We start from the raw sequence: 22,682 nt of genomic DNA on the forward strand, positions 1-22,682 counted from the left end.
AGGGATAATGGGACGCTGAAAAATCAGACAGTACCTGCCCCCAAGGACTTGCAGTAAATAGTACAGGCAATAACTGGTAAAGACCAGGTAGCTTCTTTCTGGGAGTGCCTGAGTAGCTCAGGTCATGGTCCCTGGATCTTGGGATCGAGCCTGCGTTGGGCTCCCTGTTCAGTTGGGAACCTGCTTCTCCCTCTCCCAATGCCTGCTGCTCTGCCTACTTGCACTCTATCTCTCCCTTTCTCTCTGTCAAATAAATAAAAAAACTGCCCCCCCACCAAAAAAAAGACCAGGTAGCTCCTTTCTAATTTTAAATTCTGGGCAGAGAATTAGTTCTCACAAATAACCAACTCATTGTTGGACTAAGCTCTTGTTTTTAGCCTTTACAGTTATAATCAAAGAAAACTTACAACAAAGTTAGGTTGACATTAGTTAAAGATCTACCTAATTGTTGTGCTGCCTGTTAATTAGGCAGAAACTGTAAGCAATTCACATAAATGACTGTAATTAGCATTATTTTTACATAGCCAAGCGAAGTTTCTAATTTTCCCTGTTATCCTTTGTGGTTTACTAGTTGTCACTCCTGGCTCCAGCCATCAGTAATATTTACGTGCCATACCCCGGCTCTCTCCAACCTCTGACCTGAGCCTGGATGGCCTCCCCTGTGCTTCCCCACCAAGTCCCCTTCATACGGGGAAGTGGCAAGGCAGAGAGGTCAAGTGCTAGGGCTCTGGAGGGAAAATGCCTTTTTGACTCATCTCACAACTTAAGGTGGGTGACCTTAGTGACTTGTTTTATCTTTCACCTCCTTTGAATTGTCCATACGCAATTCCTGAGGATATTCCTAGGTCAAGTTGGTCGTTATGAGCTCATTTATTCATTCATCTCTTCAACAAAGAATTTTGGCATCTGCTACCAGCCAGATGCTGCTCTGGGTGCTGAGAATTAATAGTGAGCCAAACAAAGTCCCATGCTTTACATTTGAGAGGAGGGAGACACACAAGTAGCAACTAGTGAAATCTATCAGGTGGTGATAAGTCTGATGAAGAAAACAAGGCATAGTAAGGTACAAGGGTGAGGGAGGATGCTATTTTAGCAGAAGAAGGTGTATCAGTCAGAACACACTAGGTCCAACTGCAGTAACAAACAACCTCCAAATCTCAGGGCTTATTTTTGTTTGTTTGTTTTTGCTACGTGTCTGCCATGGGACAACAGAGGATTCTACTCTACATGCTTATCACACTGCAAGCAATTCAGCAATCACTCTGGGACCTGGCCTGACTAAGTCTTTATGTTCTGAACTGTTCCTGGTCATTACAGCAGGCTGAGGGGGAAGGGGATCACCTATGTTTGGATGTGACACTGACCTTATTTCAGGGGCTTGGTAGAGAATTCAGAACCCTAATTTGGGCCTGGAAGGAGAGGAACCAGAAATATTGAGGTGCTGAGTAATCTCCATTTGCCCCCCAAATATGTTCTCTGCTGCCCTGCTGTGTGCTCTTGAACCTGAACTCCATGGACTGTATCACTAGGGCTCTCCTGCCTTCTGGCTCCTGGTTGTGTTTGGCCAAAAGTATGTAGCTACAGGAGACCCAAGGATGGGAAATGGTAGGTATTTGTTCTTTCTGCTCCCTGCTCAGCCATAGTTCCAGCCACAACTCTACCAAGCGCAGTCATGCCCATGGCGGCCACTCTGAGGTGGGCTCTGATAACACCATTTCCTTGCCTTGTCCTTCAGGACTAAGAGTAAGGTGGTATCAGCCTCCTAGCATGGCTGATCCTTAGGGCCTCAAAACATCTGGATTTCTTTGTGACTAGTAGCTTCAGGAGAAGAGCTCTTCAAAGATGAGACCTGAGATAACATTGGAAGTAAAGGAGAATGTCAAGCAGGTATCTGGGGAAAGATGGTTAGTAGGTAGAGCAGAGCAGGAGGAGGATGTGGGGGAGGATGTGCTGGAGGAGGATGTGGAGGATGAGGACTAGGAACCAGGCAGTGTGGCTGGAACCAGCGAGAGTGATGGGGCATTAGTCGGAGTTGAGAGCAGAGAGGTGGGGGCCTCCGATTATATCAGATTCTTCTGGGGAGGGGATAGGAGGGACTGGGATTTCATTCTGAGGGACAAAGAAAACCACAGGGGCTTTTTGGGCAGGTGAGTGACATCATCTGGCTTATAGTTTTAAAAGATCACCCTGACTTTAGGGACCATATGAAAGTGAGAAGATCTGATAGGAGGCCGATGCAGAAGTCTCAGAGGGAGGTACGGTGGCTTGGCCCACAGTGAGAACAGTGGAGGTGGTGTCAAGGCGCCAAATCAGGATTACATGTTTAGGGAGACGTAACACAGGATGTGTTGACTGACTGGATGCTGGCATGAGAGAAGAGAACTCTTCTGAGAGGAGAGATCGAGGGGAATGCAGTTTTGGGGGCGTAGTGAGGGTAGAAATTGAGTGTCCAGTTCCATGCGTAGTAAGTTAAAGATACCTATTGGACCTTGCAGGGGAAGGTTAAGTTAGCAGAGGTCAGAGCTAGGATAAAAAAAATTTGGTGGTTTCTAGTGGCGGGGGTACTTAAAGCTAAGATATGGCTGAGCTCTTCTGGGAGGTGGGGGGAGAGCCATAGAGAAGAGGTCCTAGAATCAAGTGTCCTAGAATCCATCAAAATCCGGAAGATAAGGAGGTGCCAGCAAAGGAGATTACAAAGGAGTGGCTGACTAGGAGGGAAATTAAGTGAAGAAAAGTATTTCAAGGAGGAGTGTATATTAACTACATCGAATGCTGCCAACTTACTGAGTTGGAGGAAGACTCTCTTTCAGGTCTTAGGTGGTCTGTCCCCTCCTCCGAGAATTCTGCTCTAACCGCTGAGTGGCTGCAGTAGCCTTCTGCTGTGCTCCCACACACCCACTGCTTCCCCTTCGTATTGTAATTTTGTCCTGTCCGTCTCCTCCATTGGACACAGAGTGCCTTGAGGGTAGGGATGGTGTCTTGCTCATCAACTTGATGCCTTGCACTTAGTAACCTTAACACTAGTTCACCAAACACATGAGTCCGTCGAGGTGCTCTGCACACCCATTCCACCCCTGCATCTCCCATGGATCTGCTGTCCAGAGCTCCACATTTTATTCCTAAGAATTGAAGTTCCCTATTTTTTTTTTTTTTTTCAGTTTGAAGGGGCCTGAAGATTTGTGGACTCCTTTAAAGTTTTCCCATTATAGAGTTGATATCCCACCAGCATTCCTCTTTCTTCTCACATGGAGAGGTTCTGGGACTATTTTCACTGGTTAGGCAACTTGGGTACCACACCATGACGGGACTGCAGAACCATGGAGAGAGAGATTGGTAGATTGTCTGCCTCGGTGGTTGGTGACTCACTGAATTCTGAGGGAGAGACAATTGGTGGGGAGGGAGAGGGGGAAGGGAGAGAAAAGTGGAGAGAGGCAGACAGGGCTGGAGAAGAAGAGGGAAGGAGGGAGAGGAGAGAGACGCAGCATAGAGGTAGCGGCCTTGTAAGTATAAAGAGGTGGCTATGGGGAAATGAGCTTTTTCTCCTTTAGCATCTTGGAAATGGTCTAGCCCAAGCCCTTCATTTCAGAAAAGGGAAGTTGAGGCCAAGACCAAAGACTTCAGAGTTCGTGGTACGCTGGCCTAGGCCATATTCCTTATGCCTCTCAGGTCAGTGCATTTTCTGTAACAGGCTGGTGACTTTGGAGATGAGAGTAGTTGTCTCCTGCCCCAGGCACATCACATGTCTTCCACTTGCTCAGTGGTACCTAGAACTTCTTTAAAAGACAACCGTTTTGTGCCACAAATGAGAGAAGCAAGGTTTACATTGTAAATGGTGGAGGAAAGAAGGGTGATGGGGCTGCTTCTGTCTGAGGGATAAAGGATAGTAGTTCCTCAGGGGGCGCCCGGGGTGGGGGTGAAGATACCCCAGTATCTGGCTGGAAAGAGGGCAAGAAAGGATAAAAGGAAAAACCAGAGCTGTGGAATTCAAACTGAAATTAGGTGGGTGAGAGGGAGGGAAGCAAAGCTAGCTCTCTGATCCTGGGCATGAACAGAACCATCTCATAATGGGAGCACACTTAAGGAAGACAAAGAAGAGGAGAGGCCCAGTTCTCATCCAGCTAGTGAGACAGTGATGTCTGAATCTCGATTCCCTCCTGGAAGGGCCAGATGGTTTCCCAAGGAAGGCTCAGGATAGCGGAGTTTGAGGATGACCAACTGGGATCTGAGTTGGGACATTCTCCTCCTGGTGACGGTTGTCATGTTCTCCTGGGAAGCAGCCGTTCTGCCCTCTTGGCCCATGGGCAGCTGGGGAGCAGACGTCAGGCCTTGTCCAGATCTCCAAAGCCGGGTGACCCTGGGATTCCGCAGTGCGCTCAGTCTGTAGGTTTGTGAGCTGAATGTTACAGCTTCAGTCTGCAGTGTTGCTTGAGTCTGGGGGCTTTGCCAGACTCTGTCTCACCTAGCTCTTTCTAACAGTGCTAATTTCCAAGCCCAGTCATTTCTACAAAGAGCCTGGCACCCTTACCTTCCTTCTCCGTGAAGGTTTAATAGCAGAGTGCTGAAACAGGGCTCGCTGCTAAAGCTTCATTGTTTTCACAACGTATACTACAGGACTCCTACTAACATACCATGAACCATTGTCCTAATTAAAACTCAATGACTCATGTCAAATTAAATGAGCAGAGTACATTGGGTTAGCCAGGGCTCTGGCTTGCAATTGCATGTTTGTTTACTTGTTAATTGGCCGAGTCCAATCATCTACAGCAGCCTTTTCTTCTCATCAATGCAAGTTACTGATGCTTCAGACTTGATCTGCTGGGGAGCCCTGGCTTGGGAGACGGGATACCTGACAAGTGGTCTCGCTGTGGCATCTCATAAAGCTGTTGAACCACCCTGTGCTGTTTCTCCTGGAGTAAAGGAAGCGTGATCTTCCCCACCTACCCACTTCTTGTAGTTGTTGGAAAGGCCCTGTAAATTGGGGACATTAGAAGAGCTCCGAAGTGTGCTCCCCCTCTGGAAGAGCTTTGATCCAAAGTCAAGGACTTTCTAGGTCTTTGAAGGCTAGTATATGAGTCAGGATTTTACCAGAAAAACGTAACTGGTAGAATACATGTTACTGTCATATATGTCTATAGTATATGTAAATAGCACTGTATACATGTGTATACACATGTGTGTGTGTGTCACAAGAGATTGAGTGCAAGGGCTTGGCTTATACCATTGTAAGGGTTGGCTATGCAAATCGAAATCCACAGGGCAGGCGTTCAGGAAGGGCAGACTGGAAACTCCAATGCGAGATAAAGCTTCAGTCCTTAGGCAGGGTTTCTTCTTCCTCCTCGGGGAAACCTCCATTCCACTTGAAAGGTCTTTCCCCTGATCAGATCAGACCTAACAGGATTATCGAAGCTATTCTCCTGGAAGTCCATGGGTTGTAGCTGTTTATCACACCTACAAAGTACCTTCATAGAAACACCGAGATTAGTGTTTGCTTGAAGAACTATAGCCTACTTAAGTGGACGGACAAAACTGACCACTGTGGCTAGAATCTGGAGGTTGGTCATCCGGTTTAGCAATATTGCCTTCACTTGGTTCAAGAGGATAGAAAATAATGCTATTATGTCCGTGGGTTCTCAGTTCTTAGAGAAAGGCTCTCTTCCAAATATTTCATTCATTCACACCTCCATGAGACATAATTTGGAGCCTTCGCACTGAGCTAGGAGCTAGAGGCACATGGATGAATGAATGGGGGTTAGTCTGTGTCACTGCGGAGGTTACCATGTGGTGGGTGAAATGAGTTATACACAGAGGACAGCACAGTGAATGTGACAAAAGAGATATCCATGTGGATTTCAAGAAGCCTCACCCAGGGAAATCAGAGGGGTCTTCCAGGAGGAGGTAAAGCCTGAATATGGAAGATGGGGAAAAGGGAAGAAAGAGGGACATGTGTGTAAGAGAGGCCATCCCAAGCAGAGGGGAGACACAAAGCTAAGCAAAGGCACAGTGGTGAGGGATGCCATGGATTCGTCAGGAACCATATGCAGGTTCGTGGTCCAGGAATGAGGAGAATGAGGTGTGGAGGTGAGTGAGGCTGGGGAGATGGCAATGGCTGGATTCTGAAGAGCCTCATAGAAGAGTTTGGACTTTTCTGTAGGTGGCAGGGGACAACATTATTAACTCTGCATGTTGAAGGGGCCCCTGTGGAATCTGTGGGAAAGATGGGGTTAATGGGGACAAAACTAGGGTGAGGAAAGCCCATTAGAGACAAGCAATACCAAAGGTCAGGACTGGGGTCATTATTTCAGGTTTGGAAAGAAAACTTCTGGAAATACATGGGAGATGAACTCCACAGAACAGGGTGGTTGGTTGGTCCTGTGGGTGTGTAAGAAGAAGAAGTAGAAGATGGAGCAATTGCTTCAGAGGGAGAACACAGCGGGAGGCAAGATATAGGGAAGGCTGATGAGCTCAGTTGGGGATATAGTGAGTTTGGGGGGTCTGAGGGACACACAGCTGCCATGTCAGCTTGACATGTGGATGTAGGGCTCAAGATAGAGGTCTGCACTGGGAATTTGGAATTGTAGGTGTTGGGGGCCATTAAAAAATAGGCCATCTGTACCCCAATGTTTATAGCAGCAATGGCCACGGTTGCCAAACTGTGGGAAGAACCAAGATGCCCTTCAACGGACAAATGGATAAGGAAGAAGTGGTCCATATACACTATGGAGTATTATGCCTCCATCAGAAAGGATGAATACCCAACTTTTGTAGCAACATGGACGGGACTGGAAGAGATGATGCTGAGTGAAATAAGTCAAGCAGAGAGAGTCAATTATCATATGGTTTCACTTATTTGTGGAGCATAACAAATAACATGGAGGACAAGGGGAGTTAGAGAGGAGAAGGGAGTTGGGGGAAATTGGAAGGGGAGGTGAACCATGAGAGACTATGGACTCTGAAAAACAATCTGAGGGATTTTAAGTGGTGTGGGGGTGGGAGGTTGGGGGAACCAGGTGGTGGATATTTGAGAGGGCACGGATTGCATGGAGCTCTGGGTGTGGTGAAAAAACAATGAATACTGTTATGCTGAAAATAAATTAAAAATAAATTAAAAAAAAAAAGAAAAGAAAAAATAAGTAAAATAATAAATTTTTTAAAAAAACAACAGGTGGTAGTACAAAGCATGCAGTAAGTAAGATCATCCAGAAACAGACCCAGGAGACAGACAGTGTTTTCAATTCACAGATGAGAAAAACTGGGTTAAGGCTCCTATTTTGTGAAAAAAGGCAAATGCCAGTGGGAAGTACATTTGCCACATGTTGTCATTCTGCCCTGCTTCTGAAGGAAGCCTACTAGTTTGGCACTGAGAGGGAGACCTCTCTCACCTGGGCCAGGACTAGGACTCAGGGAGGTCACACAGCTCCTGGGGTATCGTGTGTGGCTAGGACACGTGACTTCTAAATTCCAGCCAGGTCTTTTCCCCTCTGTGTGGTATAAAGGGGGGGCAGTTTTGACTGTGTGGATGGGGAGCATCCCTGCGGTACTGAACACCTGGGGCCAGGAGGGTGCAGAGAGGTGCTCGGGCAGGAACTCATGGCAAGAAGGCGGGAGGTCCCAGGGAAAGGGACCTGGGCTACTCCACCTGCAGAGCTCACAGGGCCTGCCCAGACTTTCTGTCTCACACTATGGCATGCCCTGGTCCAAGTGAATACACAACCCCCCCCCCCCGCCCCCAGCCACGGGTAGTGTTCAGAAAATAACCCCAGCTGTCATTAACCAGTTAGTATAATTTAGAATCAGCATGAAAAAGAGGGAAAGAAATGGTGAGCAACGGAGAGACATCCCCCGGGAGGGAGGAGACAGGGAAGCCTCTGGATGGCTCCCGGCAGCTGTGCTGACAGCTAGGTCTGCCTGAGCCTGTGAGCTGCAGCCGATGTTTTGGTTGTTAAGGAGCCCCATGTTTGTAGTCTGTCCCTGACCTGACCACAGTGGTCAGTGTGCCCTGTTCTGCACAGACCATTCAGGGAGCTGTTAGCTACAACCCGGTGTACTTTGCACAAAGGCAGCAAAGATGTGTATGGGATCCTGGAACGTTAGTTGCTATAGCAACATCTGTCTTTATTATCACCTAAACCCATTCACTGTATAAATATAGTAACTATTTGACTTCCCCACCCCCCCAGTCCACTTGGTAGGATTTAAAAAGAAATGGCAACAACCAGAAAAATAAAAAATAAAAAAAATAAAGAAAACCAAGGAACTGCGGTATCATGGGTCTGTAGGAGGTTTGGGAGGCGGGGAAAGCATGAGGACTTTTGCGGGTGCGGTATATTTTCACAGGTTGCAAGTTAGTGGAGATGTCTACTCTTTACAACCTATGCAGAAAGGGCAAATTCCTAGAAGTGATGGACAGATTTGTCCAGAGAGCTGAAAAAAAAAAGGGGAACATCATAGGACAGGTGCAGAAAAGGGAAATATTATAGTGGAAAGAACTTGAAATCGTAATCAGACCTGAGCTCAGATCTCGGCATCCTGCTTATACCCGAGTGACACTGGGTCACTCAATCCCCTGAGCCTGTTTGCTCATCCACAAAATGGGAGAACCATATCCCACAGCCCATTTCAGCAACTTGATCTCTTCCGGTGAGGCCTGAGGATCCCATCTCTAATGTTGGGACAGACACCAAGATGTGCTCATTAGCAGGAGGAGATTTCCTGGACACCAGCTACATTCCCTGCAGTGAGGGGTGAAAAGGGACAGGCCCAGCAGGGGTTGGTGAGAGAGATCATCATGCCGGTCTGGACAAGGGCTAGGCCAGCCGGATAGGGCAGGGCAAGGCACAGCAGGGCAAAAGAGGGAGTGGGAAGGAGAAAGTCCCCTGCCAATGCATGTTCCATGGGCTGCTTTTCCTTCTGAAGACTGGGTTTCCATATGTGGGACTATTAACCATTGGGAGAAGGAAGCCATGGACAGAAACCGAGCATCTAACAGCCATTTTTGGAGAGCCTGCTGTGAGCCAGGCACCGTGCTGGGAATGGGGGGTTATAAAATGGACAGATACAGTCCCGCTGAGGCCAGAGGGACCACTACTGGAGGAAGGAATAGAGCCATAGAAACTTTTCTTTCACACCCATCCCTACATTCCTGGGCTTCTTGCCCCTGGAATGAACTGATTTTTTTTTTTCTTGGACTCTAAATAACAAAAGCCAACACTTACATAGAACTCACTACTTGCCAGGCACTATGCTGACTAAGTACTTCATAAATACTGATTCATTTAATCCTCACAATAATTTCACAAAGCAGAACCAGATATTGTCCCACTTTGCAGATGAGCAAACTGAGGCAGAGAGTGCCATGCACAGGACCTCATAAAGTACTGGCTCCAAGGGTGAGACCCAACCTGAAAGCTGCTGCTTCTGCTTCTTTTTCCCCTTCTCTCCTTCTCCTCCCCTTCCCCCTCCTTTTCCTTCCTCTTCCTCTCCTCCTCCTTCTCCTTCCTTCTCTACCTCTTTCTCCTCCTCCTCCCCCTCCCCCTCCTCCCCCGCCCCCTCCTGCCCCTCCCCCTCTCCCTCCTCCTCCCCCTCCTCCTCCTTCTTCTTCTCCTTCTAATTCTCATGAGAGAACACAACATAAGCATTTAGCCTGAACCTGGCTAAGTACGTGCCTAATACATGTTGGCTGTCACTGCTATGATTGTTATTCTCTAGTGGAACTGCTGTCAGGTCCATGAAGTTCAACCATTTTTTCTATTTTTGAAAAGGGCTCTCCTTGCCCCCTAAATTTTGCCTTGAGAGAACTTCTTCCCTTTGTGATTGGAAGTATCTAGAAACAAGTCAGTCCTATTAGGGAGGAAGGAAGTGCAGTCAAGACAGGAGTCAGGCAGCAGGACTAGGTCTCTGAAGCCAGAGACATTGCCCTGGTTATATTCAGACAGGCCTGGGTTCAAATCCTACCTCAAGCATTACTAGCTGCATCCTTAGGCAAGTCACCCAAACTTCTGAACATCACTCCTAGTGTGTTGTGGTGGTTAATTACCAGAAGTGCCACACCTGCTACACAGGAAGTGCTTGGTAAATGCAGCCCCGTGCCAGTGAGGATAGTGATGTTGCTGTCAAGTATGGTGTTGGCAAAGATGATGATTTGAACCCTTCCTGTTTCCATTTCCTTGTAAGAAGAGACAGGAGAGGGGCAACTGGGGGGCTCAGGGGTTAAAGTCTCTGCCTTTTGCTCAGGTCATGTTCTCAGGGTCCTCGGATGGAGCCCCGCGTCGGGCTCTCTGCTCGGCTGGGGAGGCTGCTTCCCCTTCTCTTTCTGCCTGCCTCTCTGCCTGCTTGTGATCTCTCTCTCTCTCTCAAATAAATAAATAAAATCTTAAAAAAAAGAAAAGAAGAGACAGGAGAGTAGCTCCCTTTCTCTGCCTCCTCCATCACCTTCATGAGGCTAGACCTTCAGCAGAATGAGAGTGCCAATGCAGGAAGTGGGAACACAGATGAGAATCTAAATACGTGGATAATTCAGACGACCGTAACTCTGGGTCCAGACGAAAACCCAACCGTGATAACTGGGCATATAAATAAGAACGCAAACTCTGCAGTAAGAAAACAGCTTCTTTGATTCCCCCAAAGACCTCATTTTTCCAATGCCATGGCTGGAAGCTATTCCTCTTACCTTCTAACAGTCAAGCCACCAATCCCTTTCTTGTGCTGAGAGCAAGCCTAGTTTGCTGACCTCTGCAGGGGAGGAAGGGAGGAGTCCTACTGGGTGATTTTCAGGAAGTGGCCCAGCCAGCCAGGGGAGAAAACCCTGAGATGAGCCCAAGCTGGAGGGGTTCAAGACTCTCATCCTGGCCGTCTGGCCACTGTGGCAGGTCACAAGGTGCTGATGGAAGCGCTGTTGGTCATGTCAACAAGGCATAAACTAAGGACCTTTGAAGTCCCAGCCTATTTCCCTTCCAGGCACGGGCTTTATCTTCCTTGTAGATATCAAGGGGCCATCTCTCTAAAATTAAGAGGAATAGAGCATCGAGTTAAGTCTTTCCCACTGACCTGTGGAGCTGACTTGTCTTCCTCATGCCCCTTCATGTCTTCCTTCTCTCTGTGTGCTTTGTTAAAATTGTGATTGAGCCTCCATATGTCTTTAAAGCTTCTTTGAGTCTGTTTTGGTTATCTGATGCTGCATAATAAGCCACCCCAAAACTTACTGTGCTTACAAATTCTGTGGATCAGGAATTCTGACAGAGCACCGTGGGGTTAGCTTGTCTGTTTCAGGATGTCTGGGGCTGCCGCTGGGAATATTTGAACAACTGGGAATGACTTTAAAGAGCAAAACAGAAGGAGCAAGCTGTCCTGTCTCTTCTCAGAAGGGCATTAACCCCATTCATAAGAGGTCCATTCTCATGACCTATTCACCTCCTAAGGGCCCCACATCCTAATAGCATCACATTAGGGGTTAGGATTTCAACATAAGAATTTGGTGGGGGGACAATATTCAGTTTATAACGTGTTGCTTAGAGCTCCAAAGGTAAATGTTCCAGCAAACAAGGCCAAAGCTTCATGGGTCTTTATGATTAGCCTCCCTATTCCTCTGGGCTGACAGAATCACAAACTCACTTGGGCTTAAGGAGAGGGGATATGGACTCCACTTCTCAATGGAAAGGATATTAGTGGATGTGTCTGATTATCCAACATTCAATAGGTCTGTTTACTATATAGAGAAGTGAAATCTTAAAGATCAAGCCAAAGATATGGTTAATAAGTGAATAATTTCCTTCTTTTTTTAAATTTTTAATTTTTTATAAACATATATTTTTATCCCCAGGGGTACAGGTCTGTGAATCGCCAGGTTTACACACTTCACAGCACTCACCAGAGCAGATACCCTCCCCAATGTCCATAACCCCACTCCCCCTTCTCCCAACCCCCCTCCCCCCAGCAACCCTCAGTTTGTTTTGTGAAATTAAGAGTCACTTATGGTTTGTCTCCCTCCCAATCCCATCTTGTTTCATTGATTCTTCTCCTACCCACTTAAGCCCCCATGTTGCATCACCACTTCCTCATATCAGGGAGATCATATGATAGGTGTCTTTCTCTGCTTGACTTATTTCGCTAAGCATGATATGCTCTAGTTCCATCCATGTTGTTGCAAATGGCAAGATTTCATTTCTTTTGATGGCTGCATAGTATTCCATTGTGTATATATACCACATCTTGATCCATTCATCTGTTGATGGACATCTAAGTTCTTTCCATAGTTTGGCTATAGTAGACATTGCTACTATAAACATTCGGGTGCACGTGCCCCTTGGGATCACTACGTTTGTATCTTTAGGGTAAATACCCAGTAGTGCAATTGCTGGGTCATAGGGCAGTTCTATTTTCAACATTTTGAGGAACCTCCATGCTGTTTTCCAGAGTGGTTGCACCAGCTTGCATTCCCACAAACAGTGTAGGAGGGTTCCCCTTTCTCCGCATCCTCGCCAGCATCTGTCATTTCCTGACTTGTTGATTTTAGCCATTCTGACTGGTGTGAGGTGATATCTCATTGTGGTTTTGATTTGTATTTCCCTGATGCCGAGTGATATGGAGCACTTTTTCATGTGTCTGTTGGCCATCTGGATGTCTTCTTTGCAGAAATGTCTGTTCATGTCCTCTGCCCATTTCTTGATTGGATTATTTGTTCTTTGGGTGTTGAGTTTGCTAAGTTCTTTATAGATTTTGGACACTAGTCCTTTATCTGATATGTCGTTTGCAAATCTCTTCTCCCATTCTGTCAGTTGTCTTTTGATTTTGTTAACTGTTTCCTTTGCTGTGCAAAAGCTTTTGATCTTGATGAAATCCCAATAGTTCATTTTTGCCCTTGCTTCCCTTGCCTTTGGCGATGTCCTAGGAAGATGTTGCTGTGGCTGAGGTCGAAGAGGTTGCTGCCTGTGTTCTCCTCAAGGATTTTGATGGATTCCTTTCTCACATTGAGGTCCTTCATCCATTTTGAGTCCATTTTCGTGTGTGGTGTATGGAAATGGTCCAATTTCATTTTTCTGCATGTGGCTGTCCAATTTTCCCGACACCATTTATTGAAGAGGCTGTCTTTTTTCCATTGGACATTCTTTCCTGCTTTGTTGAAGATTAGTTGATCATAGAGTTGAGGGTCTATTTCTGGGCTCTCTATTCTGTTCCATTGATCTATGTGTCTGTTTTTGTGCCAGTACCATGCTGTCTTTATGATGATAGCTTTGTAATAGAGCTTGAAGTCCGGAATTGTGATGCCACCAACTTTGGCTTTCTTTTTCAATATCCCTTTGGCTATTTGAGGCCTTTTCTGGTTCCATATAAATTTTAGAATTATTTGTTTCATTTCTTTGAAAAAGATGGATGGTACTTTGATAGGAATTGCATTAAATGTGTAGATTGCTTTAGGTAGCATAGACATTTTCACAATATTTATTCTTCCAATCCAGGAGCATGGAACATTTTTCCATTTCTTTGTGTCTTCCTCAATTTCTTTCACTAGTACTTTATAGTTTTCTGAGTATATATTCTGTGCCTCTTTGGTTAGGTTTATTCCTAGATATCTTATGGTTTGGGGTGCAATTGTAAATGGGATTGACTCCTTAATTTCTCTTTCTTCTGTCTTGTTGTTGGTGTAGAGAAATGCAACTGATTTCTGTGCATTGATTTTTATATCCTGACACTTTACTGAATTCCTGTACAAGTTCTAGCAGTTTTGGAGTGGAGTCTTTTGGATTTTCCACATATAGTATCATATCATCTGCTAAGAGTAATAATTTGACTTCTTCTTTGCCGATGTGGGTGCCTTTAATTTCCTTTTGTTGTCTGATTGCTGAGGCTAGGACCTCTAGTACTATGTTGAATAGCAGTGGTGATAATGGACATCCCTGCCGTGTTCCTGACCTTAGCGGAAAAGCTTTTAGTTTTTCTCCATTGAGAATGATATTTGCAGTGGGTTTTTCATAGATGGCTTTGATGATATTGAGGTATGTGCCCTCTATCCCTACACTTTGAAGAGTTTTGATCAGGAAGGGATGCTGTACTTTGTCAAATGCTTTTTCAGCATCTATTGAGAGTATCATATGGTTCTTGTTCTTTCTTTTATTGATGTGTTGTATCACATTGACTGATTTGTGGATGTTGAACCAACCTTGCAGCCCTGGAATAAATCCCACTTGGTCGTGGTGAATAATCCTTTTAATAATGTACAGTTGAATCCTATTGGCTAGTATTTTGGTGAGAATTTTTGCATCTGTGTTCATCAAGGATATTGGTCTATAGCTCTCTTTTTTGATGGGATCCTTGTCTGGTTTTGGGATCAAGGTGATGCTGGCCTCATAAAATGAGTTTGGAAGTTTTCCTTCCATTTCTATTTTTTGGAACAGTTTCAGGAGAATAGCAATTAGTTCTTCTTTAAATGTTTGGTAGAATTCCCCCAGGAAGCCATCTGGCCCTGGGCTTTTGTTTGTTTGGAGATTTTTAATGACTGTTTCAATCTCCTTACTGGTTATGGGTCTGTTCAGGCTTTTTATTTCTTCCTGGTTCAGTTGTGGTAGTTTATATGTCTCTAGGAATGCATCCATTTCTTATTGTCAAATTTGTTGGCGTAGAGTTGCTCATAGTATGTTCTTATAATAGTTTGTATTTCTTTGGTGTTAGTTGTGATCTCTCTTCTTTCATTCATGATTTTATTTATTTGGGTCCTTTCTCTTTTCTTTTTGATAAGTCTGGCCAGGGGCTTATCAATTTTATTAATTCTTTCAAAGAACCAGCTCCTAGTTTTGTTGATTTGCTCTATTGTTTTTTTGGTTTCTATTTCATTGATTTCTGCTCTGATCTTTATGATTTCTCTTCTCCTGCTGGGCTTAGGGTTTCTTTCTTGTTCTTTCTCCAGCTCCTTTAGTTGTAGGGTTTGGTTGTGTACCTGAGACCTTTCTTGTTTCTTGAGAAAGGCTTGTACTGCTATATATTTTCCTCTCAGGACTGCCTTTGTTGTGTCCCACAGATTTTGAACCGTTGTATTTTCATTATCATTTGTTTCCATGATTCTTTTCAATTCTTCTTTAATTTCCCGGTTGACCCATTCATTCCTTAGAAGGATGCTGTTTAGTCTCCATGTATTTGGGTTCTTTCCAAACTTCCTCTTGTGGTTGAGTTCTAGCTTCAGAGCATTGTGGCCTGAAAATATGCAGGGAATGATCCCAATCTTTTGATACCGGTTGAGTCCTGATTTAGGACAGAGGATGTGATCTATTCTGGAGAATGTTCCATGTGCACTAGAGAAGAATGTGTATTCTGTTGCTTTGGGATGAAATGTTCTGAATATATCTGTGATGTCCATCTGGTCCATTGTGTTGTTTAAGGCCTTTATTTCCTTGCTGATCTTTTGCTTGGATGATCTGTCCATTTCAGTAAGGGGAGTGTTAAAGTCCCCTACTATTATTGTATTATTGTTGATGTGTTTCTTTGATTTTGTTATTAATTGGTTTATATAGTTGGCTGCTCCCACGTTGGGGGCATAGATATTTAAAATTGTTAGATCTTCTTGTTGGACAGACCCTTTGAGTATGATATAGTGTCCTTCCTCATCTCTTATTATAGTCTTTGGCTTAAAATCTAATTGATCTGATATAAGGATTGCCACTCCTGCTTTATTCTGATGTCCATTAGCATGGTAAATTCTTTTCCACCCCCTCACTTTAAATCTGGAGGTGTCTTCGGGCTTAAAATGAGTTTCTTGCAGGCAACATATAGATGGGTTTTGTTTTTTTATCCATTCTGATACCCTGTGTCTTTTGATTGGGGCATTTAGCCCATTAACATTCAGGGTAACTATTGAGAGATATGAATTTAGTGCCATTGTATTGCCTGTAAGGTGACAGTTACTATATATTGTCTCTGTTCCTTTCTGATCTACCACTTGTAGGCTCTCTCTTTGCTTAGAGGACCCCTTTCAATATTTCCTGTAGAGGTGGTTTGGTGTTTGCCAATTCTTTCAGTTTTTGTTTGTCCTGGAAGCTTTTAATCTCTCCTTCTATTTTCAATGATAGCCTAGTTGGATATAGTATTCTTGGCTGCATGTTTTTCTTGTTTAGTGCTCTGAAAATATCATGTCAGCTCTTTCTGGCCTGCCAGGTCTCTGTGGATAAGTCAGCTGCCAATCTAATATTTTTACCATTGTATGTTACAGACTTCTTTTCCCAGGCTGCTTTCAGGGTTTTCTCTTTGTCACTGAGGCTTGTAAATTTTACTATTAGGTGACGGGGTGTGGGCCTATTCTTATTGATTTTGAGGGGCGTTCTCTGAACCTCCTGAATTTTGATGCTCGTTCCCTTTGCCATATTGGGGAAATTCTCCCCAATTTCTCTCCAGTATACCTTCTGCTCCCCTCTCTCTTTCTTCTTCTTCTGGAATCCCAATTATTCTAATGTTGTTTCGTCTTATGGTGTCACTTATCTCTCGAATTCTACCCTCGTGGTCCAGTAGCTGTTTGTCCCTCTTTTGCTCAGCTTCTTTATTCTCTGTCATTTGATCTTCTATATCACTAATTCTTTCTTCTGCCTCATTTATCCTAGCAGTGAGAGCCTCCATTTTTGATTGCACCTCATTAGTAGCTTTTTTGATTTCAACTTGGTTATATTTTAGTTCTTTTATTTCTCCAGAAAGGGCTTTATATCTCCTGAGAGGGTTTCTCTAATTTCTTCCATGCCTTTTTCAAGCCCGGCTAGAACCTTGAGAATTGTCATTCTGAACTCTAGATCTGACATATTACCAATGTCTGTATTGATTAGGTCCCTAGCATTCGGTACTGCTGCTTGTTCTTTGTTTTGTGGTGAATTTTTCCGCCTTGTCATTTTGTCCAGATAAGAGTATATGAAGGAGCAAGTAAAATACTAAAAGGGTGGTAACAACCCCAGGAAAATATGCTTTAACCAAATCAGAAGAGATCCCAAATCGTGAGTTGGGGGAAAGGGGATAAAAAGAGGTTCAAAAAGAAAGAAAGGAAAGAAAGAAAAAAAAAGAAAAGAAAAGAATTTAAAAAAAGAAAACGAATAAAGAAAAATATAAAAAAGAAAAAATATATATATTAGATAAACTAGTTAATAAACGTTAAAAAAGGGTAAAAATTAAAAAAATTAGTAGAAGAAGAGAAAAATAATGAAAAAGAAAAAAATTAAATTAACTGCAAGACTAAAAAAAAAATCACAGGGAGAAAGCCATGAGTTCCGTGCTTTGCTTTCTCCTGCTCTGGAATTCTGCTGCTTTCCTTGGTATTGAAACCGCACTCCTTGGTAGGTGAACTTGGTCTTGGCTGGATTTCTTGTTGATCTTCTGGGGGAGGGGCCTGGTGTAGTGATTCTCAAGTGTCTTTACCCCAGGCGGAATTGCACCGCCCTTACCAGGGCCCGGGCTGAGTAATCCGCTCGGCTTTGCTTTCAGGAGCTTTTGTTCCCTGAGCGCTTTCCGTAGAGTTCCGGAGGACGGGAATACAAATGGCGGCCTCCTGGTCTCCGGCCCAGAGGAGCCGAGAGCCCAGGGCCCCACTCCTCAGTGCACCCTCAGAGAACAAAGCCCAGTGACTCCCGTATGCCTGACCTCCGTTGGCGCTCCAAACTCACCGAGCCTGCGACCGGTTCAAGGTAAGCCCGAGCTGGGAGCTTACTGTCGGCTCTGTCTCTGTGGCCGGCTTCCCCGTTCCAATACCCGCAAGCTCTGTGACACTCAAGACACCCCCGATCCTTCTGTGACCCTGCGGGACCTGAGGCCACGCTGACCCCGTGTGGGCTTCGCCCCTGTTTAGCCTCTGGAGCGATGTCCCTCAGCGGAACAGACTTTTAAAAGTCCTGATTTTGTGCTCTGTTGCTCCGCCGCTTGCCGAGAGCCGGCCCCTCCCCCGGGGTCTATCTTCCCGTCGCTTTGGATTCACGTCTCCGCCAGTCCTACCTTTCAGACAGTGGTTGTTTTTCTGTTTCCAGAATTGCTGTTCTTCTCTTTGATCTGCCAATGGATTTGCAGGTGTTTGTAATCTTTAGATAAGCTATCTAGCTGATCTCCTGCTAGCTGAAGTAGTCTCAGCCTGCTACTTCTCCGCCATCTTGACTCCTCCCCAATAATTTCCTTCTTAAATAACTTAAAAATAATTTCTTTAGTCAACAAAAAGAATGTCATAAATGATGGTTAGTATTTTCCAACCTATATGTCCTGGACAGAGATTCCCAGAGCCATCCTACAAAACAAACAAAAAAAACAAAAATTCTTATTTCTAAGGAGCCAGGGGGTGGGAGGTTGGGGGAACCAGGTGGTGGGTATTAGAGAGGGCAAGGATTGCATGGAGCACTGGGTGTGGTATAAAAAACAATGAATACTATTACACTGAAAAGAAATAAAAAAATTAAAAAAAATACTTTGCACTATACATAGCCTCTTGGAGAGTCACTATGTATACTGACACATCAAAGTCCTGGAGAAGTCTGCAGCAAAGGAAGATTTATTTTCTTTTAGAGTTTGGATTTTTCCAAACCTGTTTGAGCACAGAATCTTTAAAAAAATTTTTTTTACGTTCCAATATCTGTTGAAATCTCACCAAACTAATATTCCTTGAGGTCTCTTTAAGAAAAGCTAAGTAGGGGCACGTGGGTGGCTCAGTGGATTAAGCCTCTGCCTTCAGCTCAGGTCATGATCTCAGGGTCTTGGGATCGAGCCCTGCATCTCGCTCTCTGCTCAGTGGGGAGCCTGCTTCCCTCTCTCTCTCTGCCTACTTGTGATCTCTCTCTCTCTGTCAAATAAATAGAATTTTAAAAAATTAAAAAAAAATCTCTTAAAAAAAAAAAGAAAAGCTAAGTAATAATCCATAGTGTGTGTACGTGTGTGTATATCACATCCTCTTTATCCTTTCATCTATGGATGGACATTGGGTTGCTTCTGTCTTGGTTGTTGTAAATAATGCTTCAGTAAACGTAGGGATTTGAGGGGGTGCCTGGGTGTCTCAGTGGGTTAAAGCCTCTGCCTTCAGCTTAGGTCATGATCTCAGAGTCCTGGGATCAAGTCCCAAATAGGGCTCTCTGCTCAGCGGGGAGCCTGCTCCCCCCCGCCCCCGCCTATCTCTATGCCTACTTGTGATCTCTCTCTGTCAAATAAATAAACAAAATCTTTGAAAAGAAAACATAAGGATGTAAGTGTCCCTTTGAATTAGTGTTTTTTTAAAAAAAAAGATGTATTTATTTATTTATTTATTTTAGAGACAGAAGTGTGTGCACACATGCAGCAGGTGGGGAGGAGGGTGCAGAGGGAGAGGGAAAGGGAATCTCAAGCAGACTCCATGTTAATCAGGGAGACCAATGTGTAACTTGATCCCATGACCCTGGGATCATGACCTGAGCCAAAATGATGAATCAGACATTCAACCAACTGAGCCACCCAGGTGCCCCTTAAGTTATGCTTTTGTTTTCTTTGGATAAATATCCTGTGATGGAATTACAGGATCATTTGGTATTCCTATTTTTAATTCTTTGAGGAACCTCCATAGTGTTTTCCACAGTGTCTGCACCAGCTTGCATTCCCACCAACAGTGCACGAGCATTCCTTATTCTCTACATCCATTCAAGCCCTTGTTATTTCTTCTGTTTTGGAGTTCAGCCATTCTGACAGGTGTGAGGTAATATTCTTGTATGGTTTTGATTTGCATCTTCCTAATGGTTAGCAATGTTGAGCACATTTTCACATGTTTTGTTGGCCATCTGTATGCCTTCTTTGGAGAAATGTCTGTCCACGTCTTCTGCCCATTTTAAAAATTGTATTATTTGGTGTTTGGTGTTGAGTTGTATAAGTTCTTTATATATTTTGGATACTAACCTCTTATTGGTTGTCATGGGGGATGGGTGAAATAGTTGAAGGAGATTTACATAATTTATCACAAGGAGCACTGAGTAATGTATAGAATTGTTGAATCATTATATTGTACACCTGAAACTAGTATAACATTATATGTTAATTATGCTTGAATTAAAAGTATATTATGTTCAATTAAAGATATTATGATAAAAAACCTTATATCCAAAGAGTTGGGTCTCATGAGACGTAACCAACCCAAAATTTGCATAAATTAAAAGAGAGAAAACCAGTTATAGACTCTAAATTCCAGAGGAAGCAAGTTGCAGAACAAATCTTAAAGTATTATTCAATAATTTTTTCAATAACTCTATCATAATTTCCAGTGCTTGAGTATTTGTACCAGAGCAATTGAAGCAGAGTCTTTGGTGGTGGGGTCTTGGGCCCTGAAATTTTTGAAAAGCCTCTTGGGGAATTCTAATGTGCAGTCAGGTTGAGAGCCATTGACTTAAACTATTATTTCAGAAAAATACTATTTATTCTTGGGAAGTTATACACTTTGTTCAACAGTTACTTGCTGGAAAATTGGGAGAACAAAGAGGCATATTTGCAATTCTTTTTTAAAATTAAATTTAAGGGGCACCTGGGTGGCTCAGTGGTTTAAGCCTCTGCCTTCAGCTCAGGTCATAATCTCAGGGTCCTGGGATCGAGCCCCACATCGGGCTTTCTGCTCAGCGGGGAGCCTGCTTCCCCCTCTCTCTCTGCCTGCCTTCTGCCTACTTGTGATCTCTCTCTGTCTATCAAATAAATAAATAAGTAAAAATCTTTTAAAATTAAATTAAAAAAAATTTTAAATAAACATATAATGTATTTTTAGCCCCAAGGGTACAGGTCTGTGAATCGCCAGGTTTACACACTTCACAGCACTCACCATAGCACATACCCTCCCCAATGTCCATAACCCCACCACCCTCTCCCAACCCCACTCTTCCTACAACCTGAGTTTGTTTTGTGACATTAAGAGTCTCTTATGGTTTGTCTCCCTCCTGATCCCATCTTGTTTCATTTATTCTTTTCCTACTCCCCAAACCCCCCACGTTGCATCTCCACTTCCTCATATCAGGGAGATCATATGATAGTTTTCTTTCTCCAACTGACTTATTTCGTTAAGCATAATACCCTCTAGTTCCATCCATGTCATTGCAAATGACAAGATTTCATTTCTTTTGATGGCTGCATAGTATTCCATTGTATACATACACCACATCTTCTTTATCCATTCATCTGTTGATGGACATCTAGGTTCTTTTGTTTATAGCAGCAATGTCCACATATTTGCAATTCTTAATGAAGGGGAATCACAAAAGAGACAGACAAGATCCTGAGTATCTGCACTCACCCTGCTCTGTTCCATGAGTCGTGGATTGCTACTCCCCCCACACTCCCCACCCCTGTGTTTGCCTATCCCCTCCAGATTGCATTGTCCAAACCACTACTGACTCTTCTGCTAAAGTTTTGCCTCCTCTCACCCCCAGCCCCAAACAGGACTTTATTCTAGAATGGATAATTCGAACTGGAGGACATATACCCCTGGGGATGGGAAGATGAGCTCTTACAGATTGGAAGAGGGGTTTCTAAAACTTGCATGGAGGTTCAGTGGGAAGATATTAGAAAAGGGATAGGGATAGAGGAGGAAAGGACATGCAATATTACCAGTGAAAAGAACCTTCCTCCCTTCCATGAAAGACTCAAGCATTAGAGAGCTTACTTACCCTGTAGGCTGGAGAAAATTCATATTGCCTACAGCTTTATGTTCTTCATTCCTATTGTGTAATTTTCTTTAACCCAATAATTTGGAAAAATCTGCTATACTCAGAGTCTTGTGGCATGATGTTTGAAGAATAAAGGAAAAGGTCAATAGAGGGAAGTTTGCCAGTTCCAAGCCCAGCTTGCACAGTATCCTCGGAGGTGGCTACATGCAGCAGTTCTAAATGGAGACTATCTGTGGAGTAAACGCAGTCCATGGGGCGGGGGCTGGAAATGTCGAGACAAGCACCTTGAGTGCCCTTGGTGGAAAACACTCTTCCTTCCTCCATCTAATAAGGGAAAGATGACCTTGAAAATAAAAAGTAGAAAAGGGGCCGGGCGGAGGTAGATCTACGTTTGAGCTACAAATGGATGTACTATCATGTATTTATTTAACTTTTTCTCCTTTTTAAACCATATGGTTTGTTTCAAGGTCTTCTTATTACATTACACTGCATGCACATTATGACACATAAATCCTAGCCTGCATCTTGCTCTATTTCCTTAGGTTAAATTCCCCAAAATGGAATTACCAGATCAAAAAACAAGAGATATTTTTAGGGCTGTTGGTATATATTACTACCCAGCCCGCTTAGAAAATTTGTATCAAATTAAACTCTCATTAGCAGTGTACAAGAATGCTCATTTCCCCACGTCTGCCAACACTGGGCATTTTAACTTAAAAATATTTCTTGGTGTTCTTGTTATTTTTGTTTTGATGGTTTCCTTTCTGGATTATTCTCAAAAAGAAAATTTTTCCCCAGTTTTGAGATATAATTGGCATATAACATTGTGTAGTTTTAAGGTAAACAATGAATTGATTAGATATATAGGTATTGTGAAATGTTTACCTCAGTAGCATTAACTAACACGTCCACCACCTCACATAATTACCACTTATTTCTTGTGATGAGGACACTTTAAGATCTGGTCTTTTAGCAACTTCCAAGTATATAACACAGCATTGTTAACTATAATCACCATGCTGTACATTAGATCTCTAGAACTTACTCATCACATGTATAACTGGAAGATTTTTTTAAAAA

This window comes from Mustela putorius, unplaced genomic scaffold (genome assembly GCF_011764305.1).
Source record: "Mustela putorius furo isolate JIRA1106 unplaced genomic scaffold, ASM1176430v1.1 tig00537335_pilon_pilon_pilon, whole genome shotgun sequence".
Classification (NCBI taxonomy): domain Eukaryota; kingdom Metazoa; phylum Chordata; class Mammalia; order Carnivora; family Mustelidae; genus Mustela; species Mustela putorius.